The following is an 18,022-nucleotide window of genomic DNA, read 5'->3' as shown; positions in this document are numbered from 1 at the left end:
TGACAATCTCATTTGCCATCTCCACTCAAGGCCAGCTATGTGTTGCCCTAAGAACTAGCAGACTCTGGACAAAAGTTGGTGTAAAGCACTTGGGTGTGAGGAGGGCAGAGATGGGGCAGCACATCAGCTTGGCAGGGCTGCCATACAGTGGTTCCACTGCCTGGGAGCTTATTTCTTGACAGTTCTTGGAGCTGGGAGTCCAAGATGAGGGCCCTGGCAGCATTGGCTTCCCTTGAGATCTCCCCCTTGGGCTGTGGATGGCTGTCGTCTCCTATCTTCACAAGGTCTTTCCTGTATGTGTGTCTGTGCATTAATCTCCTTTCTAAAAGGCCCTGTTCATATTGAATTAAGGTCCATATTAGTGATCTCATTTGAACTTATCTCCTTAAAGAACCTCTCTCCAAACATGGTCCTACTCTGAGAAACTGGAGGTTGGGACCTACATATGCAAATTTTGAGAGGACACAATTCAGCCCAGAGCACATAAGATAGGGTGAAAGAGAAGCAGAAGGTAGATCAGTCATTCCTCAGTCACTGAGTTCCTGCTCATGCCCAGCCCTAGCCTCAGCCAATGCTCTGCCACATCACAGCTGAGCAGGGCATCTCTGGGGCCTCTGCAATGTCCACAAGTCTTAGAAGACTAGCACCAAGGCTGGATCCACAAACCTAACTCCTATGGTTTTTGGTGCATGTAAAACTCACTTGGACATCTTGTTAAAGGCCTCATTCCAGACAGTCTCATTTTGGGTGGGCCCAAGAATCTGCATTTCCAGTCACCTCTCAGGGCCCCATGTCCACAAACAAGATACTGAGTAGCACTGGCATAAAACTCACCAGGGATCTGTCCTCCTTAAATCTGGCTCCGCTTGTATTATTGAGCAGTCTCTGTATTATAAATATATGTATTCAGAAAGCTAGCTCTTCTGGGTTAAGCCAAGAGTGCAAACCATGATACCACTGTTGGATTTAGACTTGAGTATTGTGGTTGTCTATTCGTAGCTTCCTAGAAATCTTTTTAGGAAGAAGACTATGAGAAGGAGAAAAGTGATCTACTTCATGAAAACAAAGAATGTATGGCCCATCGTGCTTTATTGCTCAATACATCCTTCCATACATTCTCTTCTACAACGTGTATGATGAAGAAAATATCACAGTGTTGCAGGACAGGCTTCTGGAGAGCTTAAGCTTGAGTATCTGGAGCTAAAAGAAGGGTCTCTGTTCTGAAACTTAGTTTGAAAGCAGGTCATTTTGTATTCAGAATAGCTTTTACAAAGAACCAGTCACTTCACAAAAGTCCATTTAACCTGTAATGTGACTGAAGTACTTACATCATTGCTAACCACTGTGTCCTAGAGGAAAATATACGGCAAGTGCCAGAGTACCCAAAGCAAAGCTTCCCCTCAATGATCAGATGGGGGAGGGAACAGAATGAACAAGCAGGTAGAGCTGGGAAGACAGAGTGAGCACAATTTGTGACAGTGAAGGAGCAATTACAAAGTAGAAGTCTGGACTATGGCATCAGAATTAAATACTCTTGCCCTTGCTAGCTTAATGGCTCTACTTATTGTAGGATGATTATTTCTTAAGAGATCTAAACATTTTTCCTTAGTAGTATCTGATTCATGTGTCTTAATCTTGTCCTCTGAACTAGATGATAAATCAGGAAGGTCTTGCACTGTGTATACTAGCTCTACAGTGTGTCAAGGTGACATCTTGATGTTTGGTATTCAGACAGATAGTGAGGTTAAGCTCAACTGCCTATGTTATAGGGAAATAATATCATTAAGCTTCTCTTCTGGAGCGTTAACAACTTAAGTTTGCAGGCCAAAAATTAGAGAAAAAGAAGGGCTGCAAGGATAGCCAACATTTTGGCCTTAGCCTTTCAAGGTCAGTGAGAACTCAGGACATAGGAGAACCTGTAGTGTAACATCCTGTAACTTAGTGGTGTCCCAAATTTTCTGATCAAGGAGATTATGGGACCACAGAAGAAAGTGATCAGTGATGTAGAGAGTGCCTAAGGAGAGTCACCTAGAGAGAAAACATTCTCTCAGGCTTTCACAGAGAACAAATTGATCAAGCAATGACCATGACTCATCCACATGCCTGACACGGACAAAGGATCTACAAACTGTGGTATAGGATTTCAGGGTAAATCCTGAGGGGATCTGACTGACCTTGTCAGATACAAAAGTTACTTTTCTTATTATATAGGTCTTGCTTTATCTTGGTCTTAACCATCCAGCAGAAAAGTATAAAAATGAGGTGTAAGAAGTAAAGGCATATTACTATACTGAGCTGTAAAAGGCTCAAGTCAACAACTTCTGACATTGCCAGTCCTACAGATAACCCACTACTATTATGGACTATTGGACTATATTGGATTATTTTGCTGAATTCATGCACCTACAATATTTAAATGTCAATGGAATACCCTTCTTTGACAAAGCTAAAGCTAAACAAAAAAGGTCGATATAAATGAAGGACCATTTTGTAGTGAAATATATATTACACACACACACACACACACACACACACATACAAAATAGTTATGATGGATATACAGCTACTTTCTCTTAATTCAATGAGAAGAAAGATTTGTACTAATAGTGTCTGGACAGGATATCATGTCTGCATCTTGTACTATGAATAACTACTATGAAGACAACAATATGCAATGTATTAATTATTGTAACTGTCCTACTAACCTGTTTTGAAACTGTCTCATTGCTATTTGTTTCTCAATAAAATTAATAAAAAAATTAAAAAGTAAAATTAAGACAAAAAAGATGACATCTTGAAAACCTATTTGTTAAGCTGAGGATATAGCTGAGAGCCACAGCACCTACCTGGCAAGGCTGAAGTCATGAGTTCAATTAATTGTACAAAAGAAGAAGAAAGAGGAGGAGGAGGAGAGGAAGAAGAAGGGGAAGAGGAGGAGGAAGAGAAAGAGGAGAAGAGAAAGAAGGGGAATAGGAGGAAGAGAAGAAGAAGAGGAAGAGAAAGGAGAAGGAAGAAGAAGAAGAAGAAGAAGAAGAAGAAGAAGAAGAAGAAGAAGAAGAAGAAGAAGAAGAAGAAGAAGAAGAAGAGAAGAAGAGGAGGAGGAGGAGGAGGAGGAGGAGGAAGGAGAAGAAAAGATGACCTATTAATGACTCTCTGTTATGTCTACTAGGTCCCAGCAGGCTCAACTTCCCAGCTCTCAGGAGTTATAAAGTCAGATTGTAAGACTATATTGAAGTTCATCAGGCAGGGGCCATGACAGAGCTAAGAAATGGAGGGATTAAAGGTGCTGGCAGGGGCAGAAGGACAGACCAAAGTGTCATTGATCATGTTCTATAGCTAAAAGGTTAGCTCCAAAGAGAAAATGGGAAAGAAAAAAAAATCTTTTCCTTTGGTCTCACAGGAGATATCTAGAAATAGTTTTGTTCACTAGCAACTTATTTTTTAATTTTAAAAGGAATAAAAAACCCCCAATAAAAATGATATGGAATCTCAAAGCAAGATGGTATGAAATTAACAATGGTTTTTATAGTACATACCATTATCTTTGAAATAATTGCTTAGATTATCAGATGCCAGTATGTAAAACTGATCAAACTATTTAAGTGCTATTCATCTCAATGAACTAATAGAAATTAGTAGTACAATTAACTAGGTCATGTGTGTGTGTGTGTGTGTGTGTGTATCTATATATATCTATATCTATATCTATATATATATATAATATATATATATATATATATATATATATATATTCCATTTCTTTCTTTTCTCCTTTCCCCCACCTTAATTGTCCAATAACTTTCCTATGGTACCAGGATAGGTTGACATAGGATTGTGCCGAAAGCTCAGAAATTGCTAGAGATTCTCAGATTGAACAGAGCCATCCCCATGCAGGGCATTCCCTGGAGGCACAGTGTGCCTGGATGTCTTGGTGGGACAGATAGGACTCACCTATCTCTCACCATCAGAGAGGGATCCTTGGTTTTGATATGGCTACGGTAGCCTCCTTAATGGTGCAGTCAGAGAGTTACTTGGCTCAAGCAGCTTTGAACTTTAAATACTGTTAACTTCAGGAAATAAAAGATCATTTTAGTTGTTTTCCTTCTTTGGAAAGGCTATGGAAAAGGGAACTAAATTTATTTTCAGAATATCTGTGTCTTAATTCTTATTTTCACTCTCATTGTGTGACATTAAGCAATCCAGTTTGCCTCTTGGTGTCCCCACTGATGATCTAGGTTTAGTCCAGCTCTACTATTGTGGGACTCTATTATTAGATGATGGTACTAATTAAGGAAGTAATATTAGGGAAAACAATGCTACATAAAGGAACAAGAATGTTCATTGCTATCATTTCTACTTAACATTATAATGAAGTTCAAGGGAAAACCCCCAAAATGTTCAAGTACTGGTAAGATGAAATAGATCCAGCTATTACCCTTGTCGGTATCTTCCCAGGAGAAGTTAAAAATATCATACTACCAAGATATATGTGCACCCATGTTTATAGCAGCAGTTTATAATAACTAAATCTTGGAAACAACCTAAATGCCTATCAACCAAGGAATGGATAAAAAAGAAATGTTTTTTTTTCTATATGATGGAGTACAATTCAGCTATAAAGAAAGATAAACTTGAGACATTTCTAGGTAAATGTGTGTACCTTAAGACCATACTCTTTTTTCCCCCAGTACCAGGGATTGAACAGGACCTTGCACTTGCCAGGCAGACACTAATGCCACTGAGCTAACTCCCTGGGCCTTTAAGACCACACTCTTAATTGAAATAAATCAGATACACATGTAACCATTGCACTATCTCCATGGTGTGAGAAACTGAGAAAGTAAATAAGGACTGAAATGTACAATAGATATTGCAAAATAGGAAGAAATTATTGAAAATGATAGAAGAACTAGGGAGGGGAGAATGGAAAAGGAAGGAAAAAGAAAAAACGATAAAAAGGATAAGATAGAAACAGCTTTGTAAATAAGAAAGGAAGAGGGATTGCAGGGAGGGAAGTGTATTGGGGGAAGAAAGAGGAATCAAGATGTGTCATACACAAATACAAATTTCTATGATGAATATGATCATTATGTATATCAAAATTGTATCTAAAACTTAAAGAAAGAGCAAGAGGAAATGAAACTAGTAACATTATTACATGTAGGTATCTGTAAAAACTTAACTATTCAACAAGTATTAGAATTACTAAGGTGAATTGAGAATAAGGAGAACCTTGAGAGAAACTACAAGTCAATTTGATTTCAATATGTCAGCAATAAAAAGATTTTATTTATGTGTTTGTTTGTTTTATGAAAACCTTTATTCCAGTCCATTTGGGTTGACCAATCTGACTAATCATTAGCACACTCAACATTTTCTATTTTGGGCTATTTCTATCACTCTCAAAATTTGGAAAATCTACTGGAAATTCCCCCACATCCCAGCACACACAGCCTTGGGCAACCATCTCAGAAAATAGAGAGATGATCTAACAAGTTTAAAATTCTTTCTCTACTCACAAAGAAAAATTTCATTCTTCTTGTGCAAAGATCCCATGCTTTATACATTGGCCCTCTGTTGATTTGGAATGATGGGCCTCCATGAAGGTGTGTTCATCACACAGTGAACTGAGGTGGGAAAATAGATACAGATTTTCTATTGAAACTATTTTTCTTCTTTTGAGGTTCTTTTCAGATTCCCATTTTCTTTTACGTCTGTAACAACCAATCACAGGCTTGGAAATATTACTTCTAAGGCTCATTCTCTGATGAGAAAGTTCAGTTCCAACTAGGGATATTTACCTGAGCCCTCTCTTTTTTTGGCCTAACATTACACCTATTGCTTAGAAACATAAATCAAGTTTTAAGTACCCATCCTGGGTCAAAGGAAAAGTTAGTTCACAAAAGGTGAGGCTATAGAATGACGAATGCTGAGCGCAGATGGAACTAACAAAGACATTGTCTTTCTTTTCCTTACAAGAAAAGTATACAGAAACATCTCATTTTTGCTCCCCACACCTTCATGTTGAGGGCAGGTAGTATGACAGCCTCCATCACATTTTCTGCTGGGACACTTCCGGCACTTTTCTTCCAGCCCCTCCCCCCCAAGGGAAACAAAGTCTCATTCATGGGACTGTGTGTGACTCCACAAGAGGATGAAGAACACAGTAGCTACTCATCTTAGGGAAGTGAATAGCGTCCCATTGCCGGACTCAAACAGTGCTGTTTTCTTTTACAACTCTTTCAACCAAGTGAAAACACTCATTTACAGAGTTAGCTGCCACTCAAGCTGGTCTTTCCTTAGAAGAATGAAAAAAAAAATTAAATAGAAAATTTCTAAAAACTCCTGAAAATGTCAACATCTTCCTTTGCTAGGAGGAAAAAAAAATCTCTTGTCCAAAATTATGGGTTTTATATATAAAAATGTGAGTACCTGAACAGAAATGTATGGGTTACTCATGTATGAAACCAGCCTTAATATTTTATCCTTATGCTTCTTTCAAATATCAAAGGTTTAATTGCAAACTTGGACTTTCATTGTCCAGTAAATGTGTGTCAGGGTGAGCTGGACTTCAGGCTATAACATTATGACATCTCTTGCCCTTCAAACTGGAATTACTATCAGGAAGTTACTGCGGCAGTCTCAGTTGTGCTTCTCCTAACAGTGACCGAAACTGTGAGACATTTGTAAAGAAGCCCTGAAGTCATCTCTGTTTACCACTTATGTATTCTTCTTGTGTGCATCAACAGTGAAGGGATTCGTATATATTACAACCTGAGCACCTATCTGAACCCAAATATACGCCTTAGCTTGTAAAATAATTTTTTTTATAATTAAGCAAACTGCAGAATGTCATCTGTGTTCTTCTTCCTGGAGAAGTCACAGGACAGCTGCGTCCTAAGGCTTCCTCTATATTGATTCCAAGAGGCTGAACAAAATAAACCAGTGCTTTTCATCCCATCCTGTGGAGATGATGTATACAAGTGTATGCACATTCCAAGAAGAGGCAAGTGGGTGGACAAAAATAAGACAGCTGCTCTAGAAGACAACACAGAATACTTGTCAAACCCTAAGTTCAGAATTGTTTTGAGGCAAATCTAAAGTCACCTGGAGGTCAGGAAAATCTTCTGGTGTGATAAGCATCCTTAAATAGCCTAGTGGACACACTTGCCCTCCCAGGACCAGGCTGCCCCGAGCCGAGATCGCTTGGTCACTGCACCCCTCAGCCGGCCATCCTTGTTCCTCCAAGATTACATTTAAATGGTATGAAAAGTATAAAAGGTTTACGAATAGCTCTCACAGAGGTATACAAGATGTCTTTGAACATAAGGAGAGTGCTGAGATAAATGTAGATAAATATGAATATACTATGTTCATGGATTATCCAATTTGTAAGGGTGTTAGTCCCCCCAGTTATATATATCTAGTGCAATTCCAATATGAATTTTAAAGACCCAACAACATTGATAAAGAGAAAAAAAGGTGGCAAAACTTGCTTTCTTATTTATCAGGACATATTGTAAATGTGGTATTGGCACAAGCACAGTCACATAGATCATGCAATGAGCAGAATCTCAGAACAGACACACACCTGTGTTTATAGGAACAGTGACACAACTCAGCAGTGGGCGAAAGATGGCCTTTCATTCAATGGTGCTATGCCGGTGCAATATTTAGATAGAGACTCTCAGTGACTAGTAGGAAGATGGAGGAATGTGTGTAAGTAAATGTGAGGCAATTTGTAGGTTTCAGGAGTGGAGTGGTTCAATAAGCTTTTTCACAATTCTACCGGCCAGTAATAGTTAATAATATATTATCTTTTCTCTAACAATCCTGAGGCCAGAAGTTCTGGTGGGGCTCAGATTTGAACGGGAATCATAAAACAATAGCACTGCATAGGATAATTTAGAATTAGATCTTTGTGCTAGCAAAATGAAGAAGAGTTTCTCAGACCACTAAAAGCAACGAGTACAAAGAAAAATATTGATAGAAACAGAAAAAAACAAACCAGAATCCCAAATGAACGTAAGTTACAGGCCAAAGAAATGCAGCCGCCATTTTCCCTGGGAAAGACGACTAGGGAGAGCCTGGTGGAAAACTGAACTGCGCTCTGTGAGAGGCAGAGGGAAGGGGTAGCTGGAAGGAGGCCGTGTCTGACGAGGCCAGGAATTCTGGTACCATAGGGCTGTGAGGTGTTGCTGGGTGTAAAGAGAAGGACAGTGCTGGGGAGGGCAGCTGGGCTGGAGGGGAAACCATGGGGCAGGCAGCAGGGCTAGGAGTGGTGGGAAGAGGGAGTGGCTCAGCAGAGATGTTTCCAGGTATTTTGCTTAGGGAGACACGGTGGGAGACAATATGCTTAAAGTAGGGAGGAATTGAGAGCGGTCATTGGTTTTTATTATGAGAATGTGTTTCATGTGAATGAATGAAGCTGTAGTGGAGAGGTGACTGGATGGGAGTTAAGGTGCAGGAAGAAAAGAAGGTGAGTGGCAAGAGAAGGTGGTCATCAAAGAAGCAGGGGCTTATGGAATGTGGCTGGAACACAATGTGGGGACTTGGGCCTAGACAAACTAGGAGATGCTCGGTGGCTAATAGGAAGATGGAGGAATGTGTGTAAGTATATGTGAGGCGATTTGTAGGTTTCAGGAATGCAGTGGGTCACAGTTAGGTTTTCACAATACTACCAGCCAGTAATGATCTGTAATACTTGCTAAGTGCTATGTGATTCCAAGGACTTTATCTATGTTGGTTAATTTTCTCCTCTGAACAGCCCTATGAGGGGTTTTGGGGTCATTTCCATTTTAAAGCCCAGGAAAAACAAACACGTAAATAGGACAACAAATTTGCCCAAGGTCTCATGTAAATGGGACTCATTTCAGGCAAGTCTAGGGCTCCGGCTCTTAACCACTCTCTCACCCACACTTTATCTTTACGCTCTTTAACAGAGATGGATAGATAGTGGAGGATATGTGGAAATGCCCCATAAGAGGAGAACTTTCTAGGTGGGGCCTGAGGTCCAGGGCGGCTGGGGACCAGAACAGCTAAAAATGGACCAGTCAGTAACAACCAGACACTGGTTGTTCAAACCACAAAAGCTACTCAGTGCTGCCCTGACAATGATGTACTAGTAGTTCATTTTCGGGTTGTGTTGTTTTGTTTAAATTGCAGAACTGTGGAGTGAATTCAGGGGCACTCCACCACTGAGCTACCTCTCCAGACTTTTTATTTTGAGATAAGTTCTTGTGAAGATTGAACTTTCAGTCCTGCCTCAGCCTCCCAACTCTCTGGGATTACTAATATATGCCATTTTACCTGGCTTCTGTTTGTTTGCTTGTTTTAGAAAATATGCCCTTTAAAAAAAGTTCTCCTTGGGGAAAAGGCTAGGGGAGAAGTTGCAACTCCCAAATTGTTTTTGAAATGAGTAAGGAGTGGATAAACAGGATCTAGAAGACTTATGAACAGAAGAGGTGAGGCTAAGCCACAAGGCGGGGGTGGGATAGAACTGTGCACCTACTGATCAAATCATGCAGTTTGAATTTTATAGGAACACTGTGTCCAGGGAACTGCTGGGCTGTGTTATTTATGTCCCTCCTCAGACACTCAGGGGCCCCGTGTGAAGCAGGGACCATGACTCATGCTTCCAGCTTCCCTGAGCCGGACAGCCGCACAAGTTGTCCTGTGATTGCCACAGTCCCTTGCCCCTCGCCCTTCATCCTCAGTAAACTGAGTTTCTTTTTTTTCTTTTTTAAATCTTTTTTATGACCTGTTTCTTTCTTTCCCTCCATAATTTTATTGAGAAACAAATAGCAATGAGACAGTTTCAAACCAAATTGGTAGGACAGTTTCAATAATTAACACATTGCATACATTCTTCCTAGTGGTTAATTGCTGTACAAGATGTGGACATGATATCCTATTTACAAACACTATTAGAACAAATCTCTCTATTCATGAAGAGAATGTAACTATATATCTATCCTAACCATTTTGAATACACAGATAGAAAATGGACATTCATCTGTATCTCCTTTTTTGTTTAGTTCCATTATTTGAATATTATAGGTGTATTAACTCAACAAAATATTCTAAATGAGTCCAGTAGCCCATAATAGCATAGGGTCTTCTGCTTCACTGGCAATGTCAGAAATTGTTGACCTGAGTCCCCTACAGCTCAACATAACAGCATGGCTTTACTTCTTATATTTTGTTTTTATACTTTTCTGCTGGATGGTTGAGACCAAGATAAAGCAAGACCTATGCGACAAGAGTTGTAGCTTTTGGGTCTGATAAGGACAGTGAAATCCCCTCAGGATTTATCCTGAGATCCTGTACCTCAGATTGTAGATCCTTTGTCAGTGTCAGCCATGTGGATGAGTCATGGCCATTTCACAACCGATGAGTATGAGAAATTGAGTTTCTTGCTGGGTTGACCAAAGTCCTGGAATCTTTTCCATGCCCAGTCTAGCTTTGAAAAGTCAAAACAAGTTTAGAACAACCTGAGAAATCATCATAGAAAAGAGAAAAGGCTCCCTGAATTTTCACTGTGCAGATGCAAAACCAAATGGTAATCAGATGTCAATGAACCAGAGGGTCCCTAGGGACACTGGCCGGAAGTGTTAATTTGCATTTGTTAAGTGTATGTGAATTTATGCAGAGGAAATGAAGCCTTCTTTGTTTCCAATGACCAATGCTAAAATAATTGTCCTATCTAGGAAAGGGTTTAGTATTTATTTCTCTAATGTTCAACCCGTTGACCAGCTGGAACTAGAAAAGTCAGCCAGATAGTTAACATTACTAAGTAGTGTTGGAAAAAAAAGATTTTTTTTCTTGTCTACTTCACTTCTTACACACTTAAAATTTTACACTAAAAAGTCTACTCATTACCTCTAGAAAAGGTCAGAATAAGGATATAAATGCATTCTTACATATTGTGTTGACCACTTTTGGCAGAAAGGACAGTAATACACCTGGGAGAGGAACGTTGAAAATCTGTGGCTTAGACTTGCCCTTTCTCAGCTGCTAGGACAGAAAACCACAGTCTGTTAAAAGGATACGAAACCCAGGGTGGAGAGATTTTGCAGAGGGAATGAAAATAGAAAATTTCAATCAAGTTAGAGGATGAAAGATGTAAGGATGATTTGGGACAGGGAAGATGATCCTGAACTAAAGTCACGGACTTAGCTTATCCTGTACGGTATAGATGGGTGCTGAGAGGATGCGTGCATTGAGAAGGTTAGGGCCGGGCCATGTTGGATCATAAGAGAGTTAGGTACCTTCAGTTCATGATGTCAGTGTCTGAGAGATGGACTATTTTTCCCTAAAGTGTAACTAGTAGCCTTTTCAGATACCAAACCCTGGATCAAACAAGGCTGTACGCAAGTATGGAAATTGTCATGGTAACCCAAAGCATGAATTCCTGAAACCCCAGATACACCCTTACTTAGGTATAGACAGAAAAAATATCTCAGAAATCACAGTAAATGATTCAGTGCTGCATTTGTTTAACTCCTTACACTAATGCCTCTTGAGTGGGAGAGAAAATGATGAGAAAGACTGAAAATCATTTTTTCTTCAGAATGGTCACATGCTTTGCCATCAAAGAGAAATTTCTTTCTACTCTAGTGAAGAGTAAGGTGGTTTTCCCATCCATCCATCTGTGTGAATTCCATGAAAATGGTCACTTGGCCTTGACAGACCCCTCCCGGTTACCAGACATCCTCAGTTAGAGAAGCTTCTGGGTTGTAACTGCTGCACCAGGATTTCTCATTCTTGTTTTATGTCTGTTAACCAAGATAATCATAAAAAGATGTGACCGTTCATTTATAATTATGTGTCATATGGAATAAGTCCCACATTTTATGGTCTTAAATATTTGGCAAAGGACTTGGCCCTTATGGTTAATTTTTTCTACACAATTCTCTTTGGAAACATTTGTCCCTTATCAGTCATTTTAGGGGAACAATTCTGTTTCTTTCAAGATTTTCTCATTTTATTTTTGCCTCCCAATTGCATCTGGGAGTCAGGGAATTCTTTAATTATTTGGTATAGGGTCTCATTACACAGATCAGCCTCCCAGTGATCCTCCTGTTTGCAACCTCCCCAGCACAGGGGTTACCGGCATGCAATACCACACCTGGACATAGTTGCCTGCGGGCAAGGCCAGCATGCTTTATAGTGCGGGAGATCAAACCCTGGTCCCTATGCTTGCCTAAGCAGGCACTTAGTCTGCTGAGCTATTACAGCAGCCCTAGGGAACTCTTACTGTCTCTTTGTTTTAGAATAGCAGCTATTTAAGAATATATTTTATGTTACCCAGTCGAGTAGGGAGAATATTTGATTTTCTTTGTCAGTTGTGGGAACTGAAACCAGGGCCTTTATACTGAGCTATATCCTGAGTACTTTTTATTTCAAGGCAGGGTCTCACTAAGTGGCTAAATTGTCCAGATTAGGCATGACCTTATCTCCCTTCCTCAGCCTCCCAGAGTGTTGGTCTCTTAGCATTATAGAAAGAAGTATCTAAATACTGTTTTTGAGATGAGCACGACTAACCTCAGAATGAATATCTGTTCCTCAAATCTCAGCACTCTCATGCCTAAGCATGTATAGCTGCCTTAAAAAATGTATTTTCATTTTGATCACGACAGTGTGTGGAAATCAGAATCAGGGGAAGGAAATGATGACCTACACTGTGCAGTGTGAGACCACCAGCATAGCACTGGGAATCAGAAGGGCTTTCTGAACTTAGTAAAGAAAAGTTTGCTGGGTTTTGTTTTTCTAAGCAAACCTCAGCCCAGCACCTCCCTTTTGAGTGGGCTGGGGACCTGAGAGCTGTTCCAAGCCCAAGTGTCCTGTGATCCCTCAGAGTGGGAGGGCAGTTGCCCATGTTTCATTTGCAGTGGGACTTCTTTTAAAATTTCATTTCATTGTTCTTAATGGGACCTGCTTGCAGCACATAATGATTATTTTCCTTGTAAGGGGTTGCTGTATGTACATAACATGTCTTCTTCTTCTTTTGTCTCCTCCCCTCCCCTCTCTCCCCTTCCCTCCATCTGTTAGTCCACAGGGGGAATTCTTGAGGGATAAACATTCACACACTCTCTTGGGTCTGGATGGCAGGGACAGAGAGGGAGCAGGTACTGGTTACACTCAAGCAGTGGCGCTTTTTGTCTTAAATCAGTATGCTTGGGTTCCAGGACCACAGATGTCTCACTTTCTATGTTTATATTTATGTCAGCAAGCAAGGTGAAATCTCTTTGGAGAACAGAAGCTGCTTAAGTGGCAAGGAAAAGGCACAGGGCCTCAGGCTTCCTTGCAGGGAGTGGAGAAGAGAAAGGTGAGGACCCTTTGAGAAAAGTGAAGAATTAGGGATTCCTGGGGTTGGACTAGTCAAGGAGGTGTGTGTACCAGGATGTCAGAGGCCAACATAGCAAAAGTGGGCTGAAGGAAGTGGAGGCAACATTCACAACTAAATCCTGAGTCAAAATCATAGATAAAGGAATAAATACAAAGGCAGTACTGTGGTTCCAGGGGTTAAATTTTAGGATGGCAGGTTTTGGGGAGACACAAACCAGTTTCCTTGCTGCTACTGTAGGAGATAAAGAGGATCCCTTGGATCTCAGAACACAGAACTCCTTAGAAGCCAGGTGTGTGATATCGCCATTTGCTGGCCAAGACTTGACAGGTTGTCTTTCCAAAACCCATCTCTTTTATTATTTTATTTTATTTTATTTTTATTTTAATCTTTGTATTTTAGGGAAGGGTCTACAGGGTGTTCAGGGTCTCACTACTAGATCAGACTCATAGTGATCCACCTATTTACAGCCTCCCTAGAGCTGTGATTAAAGTAACACTACACCCAGTCTCAACCCTGTCTCATTGTGCCCCGGGGATTGAACACCTGGCCCCTGCGCCTTTCTGCAGACTTTCTAATCTGCTGAGCTATTTGGCCAGCAAGCCCATCTCTTTGGAAAGACACCCAGGAGGGTTAGCAGCCCCCGATGGTGCAGGGGGCAAAAAAGCTGCCAAGCAAATGAATCCCTTTCTAGGCACAGGTATAGATGATTTTCCCATGAACGAGATATGTTTTTTTTTAAACTGAAACAAAACTTTGTTAAAACAATAAATATGAGGTTTGGAAAGGTTTAGAATTACTATATTTAGCTAGATAATTCATGGATAGAAAAAGTTTTAAGAATCACCCATTGAAGAGAAGTTATAACTTCACTTTCTAATTTTCTACTATTCTCTACTACTCGTAGGTGTTTACTGAGCTGTACAATGCTGTGTGATTTGAATTTATTGGGCTCATGAATGTACAGGGCTTCCATATAGTTTTGTTCCCAAAGCACTCATAAAAGCTCTCCATCAGGCCAGGGTTCAACACTGGTCAGGAAAGACAAGTACATGAGCTTGGCAGGGGAAGACATCTTCTACTCCTGGCCTGTTTCTTCCATTGTTTTTTGTTTCTCCAAATAAGTAGACAACACAATGTAACAAAGAGAGGAAGGAGAATGCCGGCCTCAGGCTAAGTCTTTGTTTTGTTGTTATTTTTTCTTAAAACATTTACCTCATTCATCAGGGCCTCCTCTAGCCAAACATGGTGCTTGTCCTTAACCCTTCCTCACAACCTGGAGAATCAGTGAAGCTGATAGTAGTTTTACAACTTTTAGTTTTACAATGATGACTCTTGACAGATATAGCAGGTCACCTGTACTGCTAATGAGATAAGGTCATTTCCAGCATCCCAGGATGTTCCATTAGGTGACCATTTCACAGCTCTTAGAAAACTAGTGCTTTCTGTTTCTGTAGATTAATTTCACTTTATCTGGAATTTTCAAATCTATAAAATCATGAGACATTTACTATGTTGTGTTCAATATGCTGCATTTATGATTCACCTGTATTGTATCAGTATTTTCTTCCTTTTTGATGCATGCACAGGGGACAAATTACCTTAAGCAGCCACACAACTTATGATGACGATCTCAATAAAGGCCTGGCTTGTCTTTGAATGCATTCTTGCCTAGTCTCTTAAGTCAGAATAAAATCCTACATCTTTGGCTATATTGCATTGAAAAATGAAGAAAAAAGCACTGGCTTCGAACAAGACATAGGTGCTAGACTGCAATGCAGTAACTGATTTTAGAACTTATTCTTGCTGTTGGTTAAAGCTATGTTTGACTTGGTTCTTTCACATGAAATTATTCAGCCAGGAAGAACTACTGATTTGTGGGAGTGACCTCACAATCTGTCTCACTGAGCCCTTGGGCTTCGTGTTTATTATAGTGTCTATCTGCTCAATTTATGTCAGCAATTCTAAGCGTCTTTGTGATTTCTGATCAATTATAAGAATTGCTAAAGAAGTTTTAATTATGACGGTATTGTTGAAAACAATTAGGAACAAATACTTACCGGTCCTTTAGTTGGAATAAACAAGTTTGTCCTTACTCCTCACTCCATCAGTTGATTAATCTAGGAGGAGTAAAATGCACATCTAGAAAGCACTCTTACACAGAGTGATAACATCTGTGGGAAGCAATCTAAGAAACTGCTTTGGGGGGTCCCCCAGGGAGAAGAGTAGGGCTTTCAGTGGATGAAGAATTAAGAACATTCCAGGCAGAACCGAGCTGAGTACGTGTCCAGTCTGCGCTACCCACACTGCACATCAGCTCTCAGTCCTCACAGAAACTCCAGTTGTTGGCTTGTTTCTGTAGACAAGAAAACTAATGACTACAGGGCCATATACCTGCCCAAGTCTCACAGCTTCAAAGTAGCAAGTCTAGCATTTGCATCATGTTTATTAAACCCTGGAAGCTATGGCCTCAACTAGAAAGCTGTTCTGCTGAATCTCCCATTCCCCATGGCTTAGATGTCTCCCTAGTGGTGTATTGCCACCTTCTGTTGACATCCTGGTTGCTCTCTGTCTTTGCAAGGGCCTTCGACACAATGGCCACAGCCTTCTTATCTGTCTCATGTGCGGCTGCCGATTCTCTCTGCAATGTCCAGGTGGGCAACACACCCTTGAGCTCGTGGCATCCTGATTTCTGGTGCTTTCTTTTTCTCATTTCTGGTACGCAAGTGTACTTCCATGCCCTGGATCTTGTCACCATCAGAATCATAAGCTTTTGCAGAATTGTTTAGACTCTTCCGCATAAACCACTGCTAGTATATTCTTGAGAGGAGTGAAGTGGAAAGAGATAGGAAATTATAGCTAGACCTGTGGTTAGACTCCAGCTGGTACTTGATAGGACTCCAGCATCTCCAGCACCACATTTACTTTTTAGATCCGGTTAGCGCAACACACTGCAGTCAGGAGACAGAACCCAAATTGCCAGCTTTGTTACTGAAAAAGCTAATTGAAAGATGCCACTAGCTTTGTGTTTGTGTATACATCGTGGTGCTTTTTCTTATTCCAAGCTCCAGAACTAGAGGCAACCTGTACACAGTTATAGGTATCGCTGCACCCTGGGACTCCCCATACCAATGATGTCAAGATCCCCTCTAAGTATGGTACAGAAAGGAATAGATGGTGCGCTCCCTGCAGGCTGGCAGATCACAGAGAAAAGGAGCTAAGTAAGCCCAATCCTAGGAGGTGGAGAGAAACCAGCATATTATCTTAACCACCCAGTGGGAAAGAAATCTCAGACGGCTTTGCTCTCTGTCCACCTTGTTAAACCTCAGCGTCATCTCTAGAAGTGGAAATCACTATAGCTACTTCTTTGCACAGTTGTCAAGAAGAAATGAGAAGCCCATGTCTTCTCTAGGCTTCAGACATGGAGAAGTTCTGGATCACTGATCACATTGCAGCCGGCTTTGTGCAGTGTTCCTCATTCCTGCCACTGTTTGGACAGATATCTCTCTCCCATGTCATTTCTTACTCACTGCTGCTTGTCATGGACATTTATCATGAAAAAGAAATGGCTGGGGGAGGAGATGATGAAGACTTGGAACCAAGTCATATTCAGTAAACTTGATGGAACGCTGATCATGCGCCCAGACTCTTCTGGGTCTGGTGACAAGCGATTGTGAGCTGCCCAGAGTTCCCATTCCAGGCTGTGGCCTCCAGTGGGCTAAGTCTGATCTCCCTCTCTGGAGTCCAAGACCCTACACTGCCATACACAGGGGTCAGAAGATTCTCAGACAAAGTAGAGAGAATGAGGAGGCAGAAATCCTCCCAGGAAGATGCTGAAAGTGAGGAAGTGGTGAGAAATATTAAAAGAAGTTGGTTGTGGAAAGAGAAGAGGGACAAACAGGAAGGGACAGAGAGGAGGTGCAGGTGAGGAGGGTTGGGGGCAAGGAAACCTATCTGGGACTGGAAAGGCTCAAGCTACTTTGAGCAGTGGCCAAGGGTATGCATGAAGGACTTGGGCATAGATAACTGAATTTTGAGAGACCAGCTGAAGAATTTTAAGCATTCAGAAATTTAGTTCTCCATAAAGGTAACTGGCCTATATGAAATTGGAATTATTATTTAATTTTGTATAAACTGAAGTCTCAATCTGCTAGGGGCACCATGGTGCGTTGAAGTACTTTAACAAGGAAATGTTCTTTTCAAAGTTCTGGAGGTGAGAAGTCCAAGATTGTGGTGTTGCCAATTTGCCTTCTCCTGTAGCCCCTCTCCTTGACTTCTGCATGCTTTGTCCTCTGTGACACACATGCCTGGTCTCTTTCTTTTTTCTTTAAAGGACACATATGCAATTGGATTAGAGTCCATCCATCATGTCTGGTTTTAATTGAATCACTTTTTTCAAGGCAATATCACCAAATACACAAAGCCGGGTATGGTAGTATACCCCCTAATCACAGCACTTGGGAGGCTGAGGCAGGAAGATCACTGTGAGTTTGAGACCAGCCTGTGCTACAAACTGAGTTCAAGATCAGTTTGAACTAATAGTGAGTTCCTGTCTCAAAAAACCAAACCAAACCAAACAAACAAACAAACAACTCCATCTCACCCTGACTAACTATATATACTGATACCTGTGAACTAAGCTACTGCACTGCAGATGGTAATTTTTAATAGTAG

The sequence above is a fragment of the Octodon degus genome, unplaced genomic scaffold, assembly GCF_000260255.1.
Source record: "Octodon degus isolate 3935 unplaced genomic scaffold, OctDeg1.0 scaffold00246, whole genome shotgun sequence".
In the NCBI taxonomy this organism is placed as follows: domain Eukaryota; kingdom Metazoa; phylum Chordata; class Mammalia; order Rodentia; family Octodontidae; genus Octodon; species Octodon degus.
Note: the sequence above shows the minus strand (reverse complement) of the source record.